Source organism: Dermacentor albipictus, chromosome 5 (assembly GCF_038994185.2).
Source record: "Dermacentor albipictus isolate Rhodes 1998 colony chromosome 5, USDA_Dalb.pri_finalv2, whole genome shotgun sequence".
Lineage (NCBI taxonomy): Eukaryota > Metazoa > Arthropoda > Arachnida > Ixodida > Ixodidae > Dermacentor > Dermacentor albipictus.
Window position 1 is genome coordinate 157,328,471 of NC_091825.1, and position 20,772 is coordinate 157,349,242.

Consider the following 20,772-nt stretch of genomic DNA (forward strand, 5'->3'; position numbering starts at 1 on the left):
ACTTATTCAAGGGCCAAGAAGTAGCCGGCGCCGTATTTCTGCGCCAATATCTCATTATATCATGTATGACTTTAGAAAACACGTCACTCCCAACTAATTTTGTTCATAGCAAATGCAACAAGAGCAAACACAACAGTGTTACTGAGGGAAAGAGAGGAAAACAAAAGCATGTAGACGGAGATGTACGAATGTGTAAAAGCCACCGCTGGGTCCGAGATTGCATTGTGAATTTCACACGCGCTAACGAATTATGGAAGCCCTATCTAAAAGTAGTTTTCGCATGTGTTCTACACAGAAAAGAAAAACATTGCTTTAATTTTACTTTGATGCATTCTGTGATAGTCTGAAAACATTAAACGTTCCGCCAATTTTAACCTACTTATTTAACCACTTATTTTAACCTACTTATTTCAATTTTAACTTAATTATTTCTGCTCGCTCGTGCTACGTAAAAGCCACGAGGAGTTGCGTAAGCTGAGAGCCGACGCATTTCTAGGCAAAATTCACAAATGGTAAGGCCTCACTTAAATGAGATTCGTGTTTTTATCAGCTAATTCAGCATGGTCAGCAGTATTGGGGGGCGAGTACTTACGGAGTCGCCATCGGTCGGAAGCGCCTCGCTTGCGTAGTATGTGGGATAACGCGGCGCTCTCCTTATAGGTTTGCCTGTCGGAGCTCTATAAACACACCACGCGGGATCCCTCCTCGGCATTTCTGTAAGTGCTCTCGAAAAAAATGAAGTTTAAAGTTTTTTTACTGCCAAAATAATAATCTGAGGTAGACGGAAAGCTCAGAATGCTTTACAGACACTATCTCTTTACCGAATACCTACAGTGAACGCCCACTACGCGCGGTCGCCGCGGTGGAATCCCCCGAACTGGCTTCTTGCATTAAAGGTCGGCAGTCGCTGAGAGCGAACTATGTGAAATATCTTCTTACAGTGGTCTGTCTGTGTAACAAAATGGAGCATAACACAATGAAGCCTCAATGCAGTGATCGCGCGGGTTCGCAGCGACCAAGTGCGCGGCTGCATGCATGTCCGCGCACAATGTTTCGCTTTCGCTGCGAGCGCGTTTTCGCACAGCGCCGTGAGCTTTAGGCCGCAGCGTATGAACATTTGACAGCACAAAAGCTGCCATTGTTGTCGTGGACGCTATAAAAGCCGTCCAAAAATAATTTCGTTAAATCTAGGGATTCCGACACCTACGACGGCGACTTGTGATGTCCCATCGCAACGATTCAATCTTTTTTTTTTTGCAATGTATTGGTTGTTTCAATACCATTATTTCTCAAGTTGCATCACACTGTATGTTTAGCCGTCTTCTCGGCGAGCAATTACCTGCTGCTTCTTTTTCTTAATCCAGTACATTTCATTGTTTGCTGCTACACAAGCATAAACATATGTCCACGCTTTTTCTTAATGTGCTTTTTACGGTTCTCTTTCCATTCCAGTGAACTTGCCAGTATCTAGAATCAACAAGTTCACAGACCAAACCGTCATGATATTAGCCGGGCAGCCGGGCGTGGGCGAGCGTCTCCGTGCGCGTTTTCTGCTACTCACCGAACATCGCGAAGTCCCGACGCCGTAGCAGAAATCTGCCTCGCAGAAGTGCTTGCTGCGCACCCGAGTTGTAGCCGATGGCTGCTGGCCGCTTCTGAGTTTCGCGATCCGAGCTTCACGCAGCTTGTTGTCCTGCGGCTACGTGTGAAGGCTGCCACTGGGCTTCATTGTGTACGTCCGCAACTGCGGCACCGAGCAGTAGCCTACCTTGTTGTACGCCTTCAAAGACAGCCACTACTTATTATAGTGCTTTCAAGTGTTGTCAAGGACACACCAGAAGCGGGCAAACCTCCTTACTTAATCAGAACCGCAGCCCAGGTGGGACGTTAAACACTCGCTTTCAGCCCGCTTCGGCACATCCGCGTTATCCCGCATACTACGTCATGCCGACGGCGGCGCCAGCTTTTCCAGTGGTGGACCTCGCCCCCAACATTTATAATCACATCATACGGCAGAGCAGCACTGCAGAAAATGCCATTGGGCGCAGTGTATGACATACTCCAGTACGTGGATCGCGAGCCTAATAGATTTTACACGGCTTTGCTAAGTTATTTCGCTAGACCAATTTTAACCCGATGTTAACTGGTGGTATTGACCGGAAAAGTGGGTACAGTAGCGTGACGTAACATGCTAATACGGTATAAAGAGATAAAAACACTTTAATTACCCAAATATATAGAGCTCGCTCTCATAGACACCCTTCTGACCTTGAACTCCACGCTGAGAGAAGGGGGTGAGGACGACAATATGATGGCAAGACCTGAAAGTGACAAAGAAAGAAATACGTGATGTCACACACCTGCAATATTTGAAGTCGAGAGTATGACGGATACCAGTTTGGTCGGGATAGTGTAACTTAAACGGAAGAGATCCGGACACCGACCAAAATGATGTAATATATATTTACCTTTCGGGTCCCGTGGGGGAGCTGGAACGCAAATACATTTTTAAACCATTTTGGTCGGCGTCGGATCTCTTCCTTTTCACCTGCAATATTTCACTAAAAGAATTAAATTCTGGCGTTTTGCGTGCCAATACCACTATTTCATTATGAGGCACGCCGTAGTGAGGAACTTCGGATTAATTTTGGGTTCCTTAAGGTGCACAGAATGCGCGGTACACAGGCGTTTTCGCATTTCACTCCCATCGAAATGTGGCCGGCGCGGTCGGGCCTGCAATATTTCATGCTACAACATGCATCAGTTGCACCACTGTTTTCCTAAGGCCGCGTTTAAATCGGCCACTAGCTCGTCGACTTCTTGTTGACGAGCCTTTGGTACGACTGAGGTTTGAACCTGCGGATTCTAGAAGGTAATGAAGGTCATTGCTTTTCTAGGGTTCACGAGGCTGTGCTTCCAGATCACCTTCAAACATTTTTTTCGTGGTCACCATCATTAAAGGCACTGACAGCACAGGTTCGAGATTTGAAGGGAAACTGTATTTTCTTATGACATTGAGTGTCTCCTCCAACAGCCTGTTGATGTTGCTGCCTTTGTGTCGGTAAATTTTTTCTCGGCATTTTCTTTTTCTTTTTATTCCATCGAAGTCGTTTTGTTCTGGTTGTTGAGTTCGACCATTTCTTTGACCAAAAATATCGTGAAGCTTGGTCGTGGCTACCCGCAGAGTACCTGTGAAAATGGTGCTAGAGTACAAAACCTAGGGGTGCCTCCACTATCACATGTGGTAACATGGCGCCCTCCTCAAGGATAACTTTACACAGAAGCCTTAATGACTTCGATTCCTTCTGGTACTGAGATCCGTACACACAGCACCGAAATACTAAACATCTTCCGGGAATAGAGGATGAGAGATGGGCTACGTTATTGCTTCAGAGCAAAGTCCATCGAAGCGATTCACAAGAAAACGTACCAACTGTGAATTGCTTTCAGTGATCTGGTGATAGCTTATGACAAGGTAGCAACAAAACCTTAATGTTTTTTTAGCAAAAAGCATACTCAAAGCATACTTCGCAAAGGCATAATCAGGTTGCTGAGCACAAGGTGCAGAGGACTAAGTATGAAGCTTCGTAGCTGCCTGCGCCACCCTGTAACAATTAATGTCACACTGAAGCTTCTAAAAAAGTTTTAATTTTATGTCATTTCACTTATTGGAGCCTTAAAGGCCCTAAGGCATTACATAAGGCGGGGGCTGTAGCAAGGTAGTACGACATAGGCAAAAGAAAACTAATAACACAAGCGTAATAGCCGGGTTATGAAACATCAATAGAATTAGTTATGTAAGTACACTACAACGATATCATGAGATAATATTGAAAGAACACTAACATTTCTGAGTTAATAAGGATTCCTAAGTTAATAAGTTAAATTAACTAACAAGTTAATCGTCTCGTCTCCTTCCGTGTCTTTCTAGCGCTGCCGCCTTTTCAAGAATGCACCAACATGCCGAATTCGCCACATCATTAAGGCAATGGTAACATTGGCGTCAATGTGAATAGCAATAACATAAGGCAAAAACATGCCAACATGCTAAAAGCAAGCAATCTTGAGAACGACCTGATCAGATACAGCAGCTACCTTGTTTTATGGGATGCTGCCTGACAGCTGTTACCTAAAGGAGTCAGGATTTGTACACGAGGCTGTGCTGTCCGGAAGGGCGTTCCATATGGTCATTTTGTTTGGAAAAAATGAATGAGTCATCGCTGACTTGCGTCCGCGAACGTGTGCTATTGGTTGATTGGGATTAAGGTGAGCAGATAATCTTGATGGTGGCTTGGAACAGGGGGTGGTCTGGATTGTGTATTGAATTAGAAAGATTGCAAAAGGCATGCTGCAGAGGCGGGAAATGATGCGACGGAAATTGAGAGATGGCAGGTCATGTATGCACTTCAAAGCGGCTATACTAGATCTTGGGTCTATACTCAGAAGTGATAAACAGGGCGGTGTGATTTTTTACGGCATTTAGTACGTCAGGAAAATATGATCGAGAGGGATAGCAGCTAGGCGGACGCGTACTCGAGCTTAGGACGAACGTACGTCTGGTAAGCAAGCTTTCTTATTTCTGGTGGAGCAAGCCGCAAATTACGTCGCATGTAACCGGGAGCGATTTCACTATGTGTGACCTAAAGTAAGATTTGCGGGAAATATACTTGTAGGTATTACAAGTTGATGTACGGGTAACGGGAGCTCAATTAATGTGATATGAAGCGTCAATAGTCGTATGTTTGCGCGTAAATGTCATGACCTTGCATTTTGTAAAGCCCAGCTTCACGCGGCATTCTTCACACCATTTTGTAATTGTACTGATGTCACTTTGTAGCATACTTGTGTCCACAGCAGATTGAATGGAGCTGTACACGATACAATCGTCAGCGAAAAGTCTTAATTTCGTCTCTATGTTAGTAGGCAGATCATTGAGGTAGATTAAAAATAAATAACAATGGCGACAGGCCACTGTTATTTCAGAAGGAGGACAAAGTACTACATGGCTCGTTACAAGGAAAGTCACTTGTAATCACCAGATGAAGCTTAAGTCACAGAGGAATCGCGATTGTTAATAGATGAGAACTAAACCCTACCATTTAAAAAGTGTTCCAGCCAAGCGATAAAAATGTCAGGCAAGCCAAGATAAGGAAGTTTTACGAGCACATGATTATTTGGTACATAGTCGAATGCCTTTGAAAAGTCTGAGAAAAACTGCATCTATTTGTGCCAGATCATTCATTCACTGCAAGATACTACTCCGCAAACTGACCATCAGGCAATAGTCGTTTTCGGAATCCGTGCTGGTGCGACCACATGGATCCATGGAAGCGACCACATTCCTACCTACCTGAAGATAAAAGGCCTAACCAAATCCGCTCCATCAAATTTTAAACAAAGAATAGATTGGCCCGTGTTTAAATCCCTTATGGAAGACGCATGCCACGAAGGCATTTCGTCCACACTAGAATGTGAGATCGCCAAGGCTATGCAGGGTTCTATGCGCTCATTTCGGCGATTAGAGAAATACACAGATGTCGATTCGGAAATACAGAGCCTCTGTGCAATCCGCCGGCGAGCGGAGCGACGGTACAGACGGACTAAGTCGTTCTACGACCTCAGAGAGGCCAGACGCATTCAAAAGAAAATTCAGCGTCGCCTTCCTGTATACATTGCAAAATCAACGCTGGAAATCGTTTTGTGAGTCTCTCGACCCGCGTAAACCTCTGTCGGCTGTTTGGAGAACAACCCGTGGACTTCGAACAGCTCCTCAACAGCATCGTTCATTTAAGTCTCTAGCCCTACATCAAAGACGCCGAGAAGTCGTCGTAGCCGAAGAATACTGCTCAAGGATCGCGCGTCCGGCGCTCACGTATTCACCTTGCGCACCTATTCCCATTGTGCCCCCTTGCTCCCGAGATCCTCGTATGGACGCTCCTTTCTCCATCGAAGAACTGGAGTCCGCACTTGCTGGGTGCAGGCGATCTTCGTTACCAGGACACGATGGCATCACATACTCTGTGCTTGCAAACCTTGGTCAAGAGGCCAGAGATGCCCTTCTTGTCCTATACAACGCATCATGACGTGACGGCCTGGTCCCCACAACGTGGAAATCCAGTCGGCTTGTTCCACTCCTCAAGGCTGGCAAATCCCCGTTGGAATTGTCATCTTACCGTCCAATAGCACGGGCCAGCTGTGTCGGCAGGGTAATGGAGAGAATGATCCTTACACGGTTAGAATGGTACTTGGAATTCTACAACGTCTATCCAGTGGTAATGGCTGGTTTTCGACGTGGCCGCTCTTCAATAGATAGCGTTATCGACCTAGTAACATACGTACAACACCAGAAACATTTGAAACGAATCACTGCGGCCCCATTCCTTGATGTTAAAGGTGCGTACGACAATGTAGACCATCATGCAATTCTGACCACCTTAGAAGCTGTAAGGATTGCGGCGCTATAACGTAAAACTATTCCAAACTTTTCTATTCCAATTCTGCTATCAGCCCTCCACGAATGGTCAAAAACTTTTTTCGAGCACCCCCACTTCACCTGTCTGTCACGCGACGTCACGAAAACCGCGATACTTCCCCATCTGATATGATGTGTAGACACTGATTATGCATGATTTGACAGAAAAAAGAAATACAGTTATTTCTGATTCGACCCCTTTTCGCCATTAGCGCTCGGCTATTGGTAAAGAGTTTTCGGGCCGCACCCCTTCACCTGCCTGTCACGCGACGTCACAAAACCGCAATAACTCACCGCGTCAAAGTGACGTGCACGCGATAAAGATGCATTAATATGCCGAACAAAACTGAATTTTCTTCGGAATAGCCGCAGGCTGCCCCGTTCCGAAAGGAATAAAATAACGCTGCCGCCGATCGCTCAGACCCTGGCTACTCGCACCTGCCGGAGAGCATGGGTGTATTTGCGTATAATAAAGCTTCTTGCGTGGCCGTGTAAAGTTTTCGAGCACTTTCGGCACGTTTACCCTCTCATTCTGCTAACTCTTCTTTCCTGAGGGTCCATTTCAGCGTCATTCTTGAGCTTCGGTTGCATGCCGCCGCAATTTTCGACCAGCCACTGCAGCATAAGTAAGGGAAAGCGGACCAATCGTAGACGCCGGCACCACTCTCTTCATCCGGTTATCGACTTTCAGTGCAGTGGCTCGGCCCCATCGAATCCCTCTCCACTTGAGCGTTCTCCTCGCCTCTTGTCAGCCAATTAGATACCACAAGCCGCTCAGTGTAGGTAATGTTATTCTTTTTTCAAGCAAACAAAAGTGACCTCGTATGAACGAGGAGAGACTTTGATTGGTCTGTTCAGACAACCGTGCGGGTGACCGCCCGGTGCTTGCGTTGGTGGTTACGCAAATTTGACGTGAGAACATTGTACTAGAAACATATTGGAATAGTTTTGCGTTATAGGGCCCTTGATGGACACACCTTTCGCTGGATAGGCAACTATTTGAATGGCAGATCTTTGTTTATTTTGACTGAAGATGGACCAACGCCGCCTAGCTATACCAGTCATGATGTACCGCAAGGCGGAGTACTCAGCCCTACCTTTTTCAACCTGGTGCTCGTTGGTCTCGCTGATTCGATACCGCAAACCGTTCACCTCTCTGTATATGCAGATGACATTTGCATATGGGCTTCACGCGTGACACGTGTACAAGTCCGCGCACGACTTCAGAAAGCCTCAACGGCTGTGTCAACATACCTAAGAAGACAAGGCCTGGAGCTTTCCGCTGAGAAATGTGCACTCATTGCTTTTACTCACAAAGCGATGGCCCCGTATGCTTTGCGGATCAATGACCAAATTATACGATAAAGACGAACGCGCCGATTTCTTGGCGTCATCATTGATAGAGACTTGTCTTGGAGCCTTCACCTCTCGTACATGACAAAGCGTTTGGCCGCCATTGTGGACCTTCTTGCGTTTCTCGGTGGGAAGTCCTGGGGCGCAACAGTACCGTCAATGTTGCAACTATATAAAGCACTCTTTTTGGGCTTCCTGCGGTACAGCTTACCTGTACTAGGAAATGCACTACGAATATCTGCAGACTCCAGAGCGTGCAAGCCCAAGCACTCAGAACTTGTCTCGGTCTTCCCAAATCTACGTCATCGATTGCGGCAGTGGCCATAGCCAGAGACGCTCCTTTGACACTCTACATTGATACAGATGTCCTGAGAACGCACATCCGACACCTGACTTGGATTCCCTCCCACTATCTTGCTTGCTTGCCAGGAAAAAGGCCACTTTCAACTTTTGCCAAAACTATTGTAAGACATCAGTCCTGCTTGCCATCAGAGTTTACGCCCGCTACACGATTGCCAGATCCATTGTGGCGTCTGCACTGGCCGCAAGTGTAACTGACAATTCCAGGAATCAGAAAAAAAGCTGGAGTGCTATTGCAAATTTGAAACAAGCGAATTTGGAGCACATTCACAACGTGCGTAGATTCCGGCAACATGTATACACAAATGGCTCAGTAAAACTCAACAGCTCTGCGTCTGCAGTCATCATCCCGGCAGTATCTGAGGAAATCAAATTAAGAACTGAATGTGTGACCACATCGACGGATGCAGAACTCGCGGTGCTCCGTGCTGCACTTGATTTCATTAAGCAGAAGCCACCGCAACAATGGACAGTCTTTAGTGACTCCAAGACAGCCCTTCGGTGCATACGAAGCCCAATGCGCCATGGAGCCAATGAACAGCTGGCCTCAGAAATTCGACACATATATCATCAAAGCCATGACAAGGGACACAACATAATCTTTCAGTGGCTTCCAGGACATTGTAACGTCCGCGGGAATGACCACGCAGACGAAGCCGCCCGACCTGCACATGAAAGTGGTCAACATGTCTTGATTCCGCTTTCGCGAGCAGACGCTGCGGCTGGGCTGCAATTGATGCCCCGTGATTGTACTTTGCCTCTGTGAGACTCAAATGTTTTCACCATGTGTCGTTTGCGGTAGTTGTCTCCGGACATACGGATGCACCTCCCGCATGGGTTACCACGACGGGAACAGACCATGCTCTACCGTCTGTGGCTAGGCGTTGCCTTTACAAACTCATATGCTTTTCTCATTGGAATGGCCAACAGCTCCACGTGCGACGCATGCAACATCGACGAGACGCTCGCACATACTATATGTGTCTGCCCGCGATATAGTGCTCAGAGACAAGTGATGTGCAGAGTACTGGACCAGCTGGACAATCGTCCACTATCAGAACTAAAAGCTTTAGGCCAATGCTCCGAAAGAACATCCGCGTTGAAGGCCTTACTCGCGTTATTAAGATTCCTGCGGTCTACGGGGCTTCACGACAGACTCTAAGAATGCCACCCCCTACCACTCTGTAGTGTACGCGCTTTGTTCGTACTTGTCTCTCTTTCTTTCTATCTCCCCCTTCCACTCTGTTTCTCTTTTTATCCCTTTAACCCTTCCGCCTGCGTAGGGTAGCCAACTGGAACAACCTCTGGCTAACCTCCCTGCCTTTCTCTGCATTATTTTTTTTCTCTCTCTCTCTCTCGTGCTGGAGCGGGTAGAAAAAGTTAATTGACTCAAGGTAACTCGTTAGGTTGGAAAATATAACGTGCTCAAGTAGTTTAGATGCTATGCTTGTTAGTGATATAGGGCGGTAGTTCGTTACGTCCGAGCGGTTGCCAGATTTGTGGATGGGCATGATTTTGGTCTTTATCCAGTCATGAGGCACGTCGCCGGTGCTCAGTGATTGCGTAAATAATAGGCATAATACAAGACTTCATAATGAAAGTGTGTTTTTTAACAACTAGCTACAAATCTGGGCACAACAAGCGGAGGAAGAGAGCTTCAGAGAACTTATTAGTTTAGCTATCCCATCAGGGTTTACTTGAATTTCTATAAATGAGGTGATTCAGGTGCTTCCAACAGAAATAATGTCGGGAGCGGTTGAAAACACATCTGAGAAGTAGTTGTTCAAGCTAGTTGCCCAATCTTTGGCTTTAATAGGGCCAGTAGTACTATCTTCGAGTTCAAACTAAGTGTGCTGGTATTTAGGAGAAAAGATTTGTCAGAATTGGATAGGGTTTGAGTAGAGAATTAAAAGAAGATTACATGAAAAAACTTATTTTTGGCAATCCTTAATTGTTTAATGTATTATACTGCACAGTTTATATTTTCCCCAGAACTTCACGTTCTTACTAAAGTGATTTGAGGTCCTTATTGAACCACTGATTGTTAGAGAACGATTTTACGAGGACAGTTGCAACATACTTCTTTTTAAAGTTTGATCATCATACTCTTGTACAATGTCCAATTCCCATTTGTGAGTGAGACTCTTGGAGTTCTACGCGATCGCACATTTTCACACTGACAATATTACGCAAGAAAATGTAGGATGATTTACTACTCATATTAGTGCCCTGTGTCTAACATAGAAATAATATGCAAGCGAGGCTGGAGCACTAAAAAAAATCTTCAGGATGAAGATGTTTCAGAATAAATTCAGAAGGAGGACAAAGTGCTACATGGCTCGTTACAAGGAAAGTCACTTACGCGAAGACCTTTAATTGGGAGACCTAAAAATGAGGCAAAAGCTCGGTGAGAGCAGATTTCAACGAATCAAAATAGCTAAAGAAAAACAGCACGTGCTCACTTCAGTTTTAATGTCTCGATTCTGTGAGGGGCACATGAGGTACAGTACAAAAAGGAGACAAGCGCCATTCTGGTCGAATAGAACTTGTGCGACGTTTCAAGGGTTCTGTGTAAGGCCATATAGGAGTTATATATGTGTTAGAAAAAGGAAATGATTCCGATAAAAGAGCCTAATATACATAAAATACGTGCTTGCGGTTGCGATTTGGATGCTGAACTAAATGGGTGGAGTGAGCAGGAAAAGTTGAGATTAAATTGCATGGAGAGAGAAATACTGAAAGGAAATAGCGAGAACACTGTGAAAAACGTTATTATGAAGCATAAGCGGCCGACTGAATGGAGCAGTGTTGAAGAGGTTGCTGAACAACAGCGATCACAAAATGATCATGTGTTGGCCGCGCCTCACGAGTACGCGCGCATTCATTTCGCTCTCGCTTAAGTTCGTGGTACGCTGACGTCACGATGCACCCGGAGAACCTGACACATGCCACTATCTCGCCATAAATAAAGAAATACGAAATTCACGGTGAAGCGGAGCTAGCCTTAAAGAAAATGTTGAACGCACTGCGAAAGAAACCATGGATCTGAAATGTGGTGTTGCAGCGCGCGCGTTTGTGTACTTTCAGCAAACAAGCTGGAGAGCGAACAGGAAGGATAACACCGAGAAACAGGAAGCTTCTTGATACACCACATGCCGCAGCGATAACGATTTTCTTTTCAATTTTTCTCTAACCACTTCTCCTACCCGAGATAATTCACGTTTCCCGAACACTCAATATAGCCATCTCCGGCGAGAGCTTCCCACGCTATTGGGGCGTCCAGAAAAAATGCCGCCGGTAGGCTGCACACACAGAGCAAATATCTCTAATATGAAGGACGTGAAGGACGACACAAACATGGCCGCTTGGTTTAGGAGGCGTAGACAACGACGCACGCACACATGAAACGAGAGACAGAGGGACAGAACAGGATTCCACGCTCTGCGTGTCCTCATCTCAGTGAGCCCCCTTGGAACGAGATATTGGTGAAAGTGGCAGCCAATCCCTTCCCTCTCCCTTAGTTCCCCCTCCTTCTCCAATACCGCTTCCCTCCAATACAAACATACTTAGCCGGGAGATCTGTTTTTATGTGCCCGTAGCCCTCCGCTCGCGAGCGGGGATCAGGCATCCGAGGCTTTTCCGAAGCGAGCGTAGATTAACAACGATTCGTGGATTTTCCTATTAGGATCCTCGCCAGTCCGACCCTTTTCGTCCTATTTGTGCGGCTTCTGCCTTTCACGTCCCGTACTTTTTCACAATTTCTCATTGCCTGCTGCGCTTCTACATCTACTTTTTTTTTTCCAATAGCACTTAATTTTTCTATTGCTGGCATGGTGTGAGAGCGGGGCTGCTTCGCCAATTTCCTTGTCTTCGTTTCATCCGTACTGTGGTCTAATGTCGAGAGAAAAGAGGCATCTTCAGTCACCATCGCTGTGGCATCGGATTTGTTTTTTCAGGGTCACTAACACGACACTCTTTATTACCATCCTGAAGAATGCCACACATTTCGGGTATTCCACCTTGGTCCATCGCCCACCACTGAATAAATGGGGGCAGTTGCGAAAGCGTCGTTAGTAGGACAAACAGAAATTTCGCAGTTCATCGTGTGAAATTAATGGCACAACCCACGTGAAGAACACAAAGGCGTTTATTATCGTTAAAACATCGTTAGTGATTCCACTCATTGCCGACATAGTGCTCCGTCTTTTTTATAAATTAATATATGGTGCCACCCACTTCACGTTTACAAGTAGCAGGGTTCTCGTCGCGGCTTATATTGCCCGTGGCCACGGGGAGTGCGTCGCGCTGTACTATCTGCTTCAGCAAACTTACGCTTGATTTTCTCAAACGAGATGTCAGTATTCTGGCGTGCCATCGTAAATGCCCACTACATTAACACGTTTCTTTTTCTGTTACAAGCTTTCCCGCTCCAAGTGGGCCAATGCACGCTTGAAGCGGAAGAGTTCTATTGGACTGTGTTCACGCGTTTTCTAGCGCTACGATACCGGACGAATACCAAAGCGCCAACCCCTGGACAAGAAGCGGTCGGACCCTTGCGGACTTCAAGAGTAGGCCGAAATGAAAGGACCTTTTTTTCTCTCTAAAATGTTTAGAAGCAGAGGGGCTGTGCTCCTCCACGTTGAAATATGTGCTGCTACCTTTATTTCACACAGAAGCATTCCCGGCCAAAGCAGGGACGACCCACAACAGCTGCTGCATTGTATGCAGAACTGATAGACACCGCGAACAGAGCTGTTATTGAGGACTGAGTCCATGTAGTGGCGAGGTCACCACCTTCCAAAATTCATAAAGGCAGTCTCAGCTATTGAAGAAGTCTCAGTCTACGCTACGGGAGAAGAACGACGTTGTTTCTTTGTGTGATCGTGTGCATTATTTTGTATTTATTTCGTTCATAGTTGACAAGATAGGAAGGAGCTTTCGGTGGTTGCATTGTGCGCATCGGCACACCTCTCTGCAATCCACAATTTATACACAGTGCTAGACTAATTAGGAATGTTTCTTGGACAGTTCAGGGATTCTGCGTAACTGCAGGATAATTTGTGCAGCGGGGCATGAATCGGGCTATGAATGTTGACTGGTTAACGCCAGTATAGAGCTCGAAAGCATGTGTACTTGCACTAAGCGTTTGTACCACTCTAGAGAATAACGAAAGGTGAGCCGAGTCGGTCTACTAGAGGATCGAAATAAAATCGTATGATTCCCGCCTAGCGCTTCTTTGTGAAGTGAAACACAGGATTCCAAAAGGAGTCTTATTTGTGTGATCCTGCAGCTTTCAACACTTCCTTCTCTCTTTTCGGTAGGCTTTACTTGTAGCTTTACTTGTAGGCCGCAAGGAGTTACATTGTTATTTTATGCGAAAGAAGTGGCATAGTGTGCACATAAAGAATGCGAATAATATAGTTTATGTAATGTGCTCATTGTTCTGCACTAGCTCGAGGCTGTTATTGTGTTTCAGTGTCACTCGGAAGAGTGCGCGAGAAAACCTTCTACCCGTGAGCATTGTACTTACCAGACGCAATGACGTAGACATAGATGCTGTTTCTCAATTATGTCTAAGCACAATGCAGGCAACGCAAAGCATTTTCACGACCTCTTTGTCACACGCAGCAGAGGTGCACGCTTGTGAACACGTGCTCTCGTCTATGAGGTATGTTAGGCGCACAAAAGTTATCGCGCAATGCAATCAAGCAAATAGACGTAACGAATGTTGCCTGCTACTGTAGCCCAGAACACTTAACATTCTCGAGCTACTCGAGCTAACAAAAGACGCGAAAAGCCCGGACTTGGCGCTTACAGTAGCCCACCTGTTGTGCATGGCTATTATGTAAATATTTATTCGCTCAGGGATCCCAAAACAAACCTTTCTTGCACACAGAGGAGCCTCGCATCCTTTGATTGCGGGAACAGTCGTCGGGGAGACGCAATCGTAAGCTTCTTTTCACGTTCGCTGTAAGGTGCGGAGCCGAGTTGGCATTAATCGAGTCAGAGATGCGTTATGCGACGGTATAGTTGTTGAAGAAATCCAGCAAAATGTTGCGCACTCGAGCGTTGATATACTTCTATTTTGTCGGTTCGTTCAATGTTCGACGGTGCTGAGAAAAATGCGACATCAAAGCTTTCGTTTTGCTGCTGGCAGCAGTAACATCAAATGCTGGTTTCACATTACCTGTGCAGTAAATCTTGTGCGTCCATAACGATAGTCAACGCAGAATAGAATTATTTAAATGCACAACACGTTATACCACAATCGCTGGTAGTTCGTTATCATAATTTGCCCGTCCTCTTCATAGCATAGCGTTGTCTCCTAAACGGCCTTAAAATTTCGGAACAGTTGTGCCTTCAAGCTAGCCAGCCTGGGCTTCCATTGCAGGGCACCTGGTGGCCTACACGACGGAATCAAAAACACCGTTTCCCGCTTGACCACAGACGATTGTGCAGGCTGTGATCCCATACATAGAAGCCCGGAGTTATGGATCTGGATGCCGATATTGTTGGCAATGTGCTAAAGAAAAGTGACTCAAGCAGAAAACGCCATGACAAGTTGGGTTGCCTTCCTTCGGTAATACCACGAGGCACGCAGGCCCACACACGCGCTCTGAGTCTCTTCGTCGCTTGTTACTTGTGGTTGCGCTGGATAGTGTGGATGTTGGGATCATGGTTTCGAGCACGTGAGGAATTGCTCTAGCTGCATGCGAACTTCTTTGCTAGGTCCCACTTGTGCGCCCTCGGTCGTCTTTTAATGTCGCTTTAATAATAACCTCGATGCAAATTAGAGCACCGGATCTGTAAGTACATTCTCTTCAAAATGGGGCATACGTCAAACTGATTCGTATACCCGAATAATTTTTTAAGCTCATTTTGTGGCGTGTGAGACAACATATGCGACACATCGTACATGGGTAGATAAGAAACATGACAATACATCTTCAATGTCACGTACGTAAAGCTTGACAGAACGAGCCTTGCAATACTTCTGGACAGAAGGTTTCTCATTCAAGGCAAGCTTTTCAAGGTGCGATTCGCGGAGACTAACAAAGCCATCCTAGGGTAGCTCCAACCACACGTTCCCGGCATCACACTTCACCTGACTGCCTTGTGTGACATGTGTCACCAAACGGGCACCACCGAGTTACTGAGACACGTTGGATGGCCTGATGTCAAGTTTTAAGAAGGAATAAATATAGGTGGGATTCAACTCTGGTACGTCGTTTTCTTGCTGACCGTGTTTGGCCAGCAAAGGTGGCGAGCTCTCTCGTTCCGGCTAGCAGGTCCCAGCCTCCGAACTTTGAGCAATGAAAAAAATCCTGACAAGCGCATTTTTCGTGAAATTCAAAAGAATATTATTAACGCTGCGCGAAAATGCATTCGTTTGGCCTGGAAAATGGACAAGGCTTTTGTTTAGGCTACCTAAACAAAAGCCTTGTCCGAGGCTGGAAGCCGCCACTGAAATAGCCTACACGATAGTGCTGATATGCCGTTGTTTCAGTAGGAAATTTTAAGGGTTTTGCAGAAAAAAGAATAAAAGAAGAGATCGATGGACCCGGGGTCGTTACATGCCTAGGTAATTGTACACTACAGAGACAGAAACTTTGATGAAGAGAGAAAAGAGGTTGGCCATATGCTAGACTGCGATAGATGTAGTAAAACCGGAATAGCTCTAGCAGGCAAAGTGACTATATCTTACCGACCCGTTTTTAAGGAGGTGCCAATACAAATTGTCATCGTCACCATTTAGAGGGAAGTATTACAGTGCAAACATTCACTGTCATAGCATAACTGCAGTACATTGCATGACTCCCAGGTATCGAAAGGAGTGGTTTGCATGTGTAGTGCCCACATTGGGATCTTTGCACGTTGTACGTATGTGTAACCAAGCCCAAGGAACACCCTTGAAAAAGTGCGCAGCATAAAAAGATACACATACATCATGTTTGTCTAATTTAATATCTAGCACGTTCCAAATCGCAAAAGTTGCATGCTTCGCGTTCTTGTACATTAGGAGGCTTGGAATGTAGTATAGGTAGTCAATCGGTTAGAACCTCAACCATCGACCGGGTAGTGACCTCATATATTAATTGCAGGTCGCAAGTTGAAATCGAAAATATGGAGACAATGCTTTAGAACAGACTTCAGAAATGTGAATTAAATAATAAAAATACGTCAGGAACCAGAAATACTAGGACTTCTAGATTCAAGACTCGTTCTAGTTGAAAAGTAAAAATTTGACGAACTACCCGTTTATGTCGTGATCTACATTTTTCGGTACTGTTACAGAGAATGTAGCTTCTTGACCTCTCGTGGCACTTTGAGTGCCTCGAACGAACAGTCCCGTGGCAACTTTGCGTGCATTTGCAGGTGTTTTTCACGCTCGTAAAAACACTTTTATGTAGCACGTATTGAGGAACAGAAAGCTGTATCGGGAGTTTTTCATGTCGCTCTAGAATTTTCTCATTGACACTTTTCATCTAATTATAATATTTGAGAAGTTAAATATTTAATTAAGACTAATTACGTATCTAGGCGGAATGAAAAATAGTTTCAGTACTCCAAGAGACGGCAAACAATATTACCTTTGTTCTGTCCATCTTCGTGACATTTGCATATCTTTGAGCTCTGGCTAAAGTTAGCTGGGAGACGCTGTATAGCGGCCAGCCATGACGCAGTGACTATCTCTGCATGCCACATACCGGTCAGGCAGTTGCATGTACTTGTAATTCGTAGCGCCATTATTTCTCTCGTTTCATCACATATTTATTTTTACCCCGCCTGGTTTCGTAACAGCAGCAACGCGAGCGCTTACACCACTCGAGAGAATGACATGCCATGTGCCACGCGTAGTGGCTTCAACAAAATTTACCCAGAGGGACGGCTGTCTTCGCAAGTGCATAGTTGCCCTATTAAGGAACTGCAGTTTTTCGTGCACGAATCTGAACTTAGAGACAGCCCAACAACTTAGTTTGTTTTATTTATGTATCGACATGAAACATCGGCTGTTCTTGCGCGCGTAGAGCGTTCGATCGGCGCAGCAGTGCGTTATCCAACCCAAACCGAATCCCGTGTGCTGTCGACAGGGCACTATATACGGTGAACAGATGTCGAGGGTTCATTTTTTTTCAACGTTGTTTTTTCCTTTCGCTGTTTCTTACCATCCACTTGTTCGACAACCAAACTTTGAGCAAGCTCAGCATTGGGCGGACCGCCCATTTTTTTAATGCTACTGTCTTTCTCCAACGGACGACGCGCTCACCCCGGGGATTCTGCAGAAGGAGCGCCGAATCGCGCCGCGCTAACAGGCCCGTCGCGTTGCGAAATCTTGTTCGCCAAACGCTGCACTGCCGAGGCGCGGCTCATGACAGCGCCTTTGTGTAAGCTGCAACAGGCTGACTCTGCTTACGGAGCCGTCACGTCTCAAACTTTCTTTTCTTCTACTTCTTCTTTTGGGGATCACTTGGTTTCGGCCACGATTTCAAGAATTTCTAGAAACTTTCGATTCCGCTTGACACACGAACCGCCCGTTTGCGAACAACGCTATTACACAGTCATCCGCCTTGAAGATACTAGCGGAAGAGGCGACGACGAAGCTAGCCAGATTTCGTTCCTTCCCCGCGGGCGTTTTCCGATGGGTGTGCACAGGAACGACGGTGACACGAGCAGGGTAACATCCACGAAAGAAGGAAGACGTGGCCGGGCAAGAGAGCTTGTTCCTCGCGAGCTTCCCTTTGGCTTTTTACAGCACACTTTTGTTGTAGAGACGGGAATTCGACTCCCGGCGCCCGGGTCGCTGACGCATACGCACCGTGTCTCCGGTAATGAAGTGTCTCTTGCAGCTCAGACTTTTCGCAAGCGTGAATTTCGGACGGCAACACTACGGCAACGACACTTTTATTGTGCATGTCTCATTTTCGCTATTGGTTGCTACAGCCATGTTTCAGCAGTTACGTCAGCTGTGGAGCGTGCTCAAGTGAGCCTGGTGCGTTGTCTCGGCTGACAAACACGAGGGCACAGACGTTAAAATTATGTTTTGTTTGCGCCCACTTCTCGAGCGTAAAATAAGACGGCTGGCTTTGCGGCCACTCAGCTGCACGATGCAAGTACATAAGAAATTCTCCGATTGGGCCTACAGGACGAGGGACAAAATGTCGATAGTGACATCCGCCTGTGCGAACCTAATATCACTTACTTAATGGAATCAACGTTTGCATACAGCAACGACTCATTGCTTGAATTGAACGCATCCAATTACATACCGTAATCGCCAATATCAACTTCAGCAAATCAAAACAAGCGTCTTTGTGCGTTTTTATGGTGAACTTTATGTTATTTCTTTAGTACAATTCTTTGGCGGAAAGTGCTCATTTTGAATTAATAGAAGCTAGAGCCTTGGAGAGCATGTTTATACAAGTCGGGCTCTCTGTTTCCTAAATAGCGACTCCCATTTTCAGGAGATTCATCGAAAAAGCACGTCTGCATTCTCCAAAATAAAAACCCATGGACGAGCAGAGACTTCTGGAAGGCAAACGATACGCAGAGAGAGGAGCGATACATAGAACGACATAACTGGCGCATTTCCACCAGAAAAGAAAACAAATGGGAAATGAAACTTGACAGGCTTAAAGGAAGCATAGACCAAACATAAACGATAAATTAAGAAAAAAGAAACTAGAAAAGAAAACTAGAAATAAAATGGCAGCGTCTTTCGTCGTTTCGCATGTTGACTAACGTCCTGAAGAAAGCGAACAGCTCTAATTTGGAACGCCCACCAGAAATCACAACCAGTGGAGGAGACGCCCACCCACGCTGCTGCCTCGTCGTAAGGTTACTCGAGCGGAGAAAACACAACCCCGTGCGTAAGAACGGGAGTGGGATATCGTGAAAGGGAAAAGAAAGCGGTAAGAACGTTTCCTCGCATACACACAAAGAGAGCTGGGACGAGCAGAGCGCCGTACTGTGTACGGGGAGAGGAGTCTCGCCGATTTCTCTTCTTTCTTGCAGTGTGTGGCGAGAGCACAACTCGTCCGACGCCGCCGCCGCTGCTGCTTCCTCGCGCCGGCTTGAATAACAACTCGAGTAACGACAATAGAAGCGGCGCCCAGAGCGGAGCGGGGGCGGGAGGGCTATGCTGGACTTGGCCCAAGATGCTGAAAAACGATGAGCGCGAGCACCAAAGAGCTGGTGAGTGCAACGGTCGTCGTTCGATGGCGCCGTCCCGTCCGTTTCGCCCACGTCCCGTGCAGAGGAACAACTGCCCCAAAAGGCAGCCACCACTACAGGGCGCCCTTGTTGAAAGCAGCACACACACAAAAAAGTATCCTGCTCAAGAAGTGACGATAGAGGAGGAAGCAATGAGAAACCAACAAAAGCTGCCCCTGGGAGAACCCACTCCGCGGAAGTCGCTTTTAGGAAAGAGACGAGCCCTACGACAGCGTCCGGAGACAAGCAAAACGCAAACAAGGAATCATACCAGAATGTCTTCCTCTTTTACTTAAAGGGAGAAGTGATCCGTGAACAGCGTGCCTTTCTTGGCTCATCATTACTTCCCTTTTTTTTCAACTCGCCCTTGCACTTCCCGTCTAGGTTTTTCCGCTCTCTGGCAATCGCTCCTTTTGTAGAGAGCACGTCGCCACTTCAGGAACACCCTAAAGCAGACAACATAAACCCGACGAAGAGGACGCAGCACAGACAGAACAAGCCAGAAAAAGGAAAAGAAGAAAAATGGCGGGTGTCGACAACCGTCGCCGGTTCAGTGAGGAGCGACATCACTGTCCGGGTCACTACCGCCGCGCCGCACACAGTGTCCTCGAGTGCCGCGAAGCAGAGTCGGGTGTCACCTGCCGTGACCAGCCGTCAATGGACGCTGACGTAGGTCTGACGGCAGGAATGAAGAGGAAAAAAAGGAGCAAGAGAGTCGGGATTGACCCATTCCCTAAACGGGACGTTGCGGCGCTTTTCACAGACCATGTGGGAGCGCGCGCCGGACGCATGGCTTAGCGGCGTTCGAAGCTATTGTGCGGCTGTGCCATAACAGAAAAATAGACGAAGTTTTTGTTTTGTAACCACAACGCTACTCAGATCGACGGATCAAAAAGAAGGCACTCAATAAGCCTAAGAAGAAAAAATAATTTTGATAAAAATGCGGCATTGCATTAACCTTGGTGAAGTAGTTGCGTAGAAATTCTAACGTCCTTGCATTTATAGAGAAGCATATATAGTTCGACCAATGCCTGGTCCCTTTTAAGTGAGCTATACAAGTTTAATATTTAGTGTCCCAATGATTCTCCCATGAAGCTTTATAGCGAATTTCTCAAATCCAGTCTGGGTAGCAAGACGTATGTAAGACAACAACACAACAGATTTAAGAAGGTGACAGTCAGGAGACTGGAATTCGTTCTTTTTTTTTTTTTGACTGCGACATCGGTTAAATGCTGGACACAGGACTTGCACTGTGCGTCTGCCCTTCCTGTTGCGCCGACGTCGACGCTGGCCACCATCATGATCCAGCTGTCATCGCGCCACCACTGATACTCATGTCCATCTTTTCCTAATCGCGATGAAAAATAACACTTTTT

At 46.3% G+C, this 20,772-nt stretch overlaps 1 protein-coding gene and 1 long non-coding RNA gene across 2 annotated transcripts in view; one reads left to right on the forward strand and one right to left on the reverse strand.

Moving 5' to 3' along the window:
* Positions 1–20,772, forward strand: part of jeb (jelly belly) — a 250,618-nt gene that overhangs the window by 38,473 nt on the left and 191,373 nt on the right. The gene's annotated exons all lie outside the window — the stretch shown is intronic.
* LOC135902371 (uncharacterized) overlaps positions 2,230–20,772 on the reverse strand; it is a 279,164-nt gene continuing 260,621 nt past the window's right edge. The window contains exon 3 of the long non-coding RNA XR_010564490.2: positions 2,230–2,321. This is a non-coding gene — a long non-coding RNA (uncharacterized lncRNA). The remainder of the gene's footprint in view (positions 2,322–20,772) is intronic.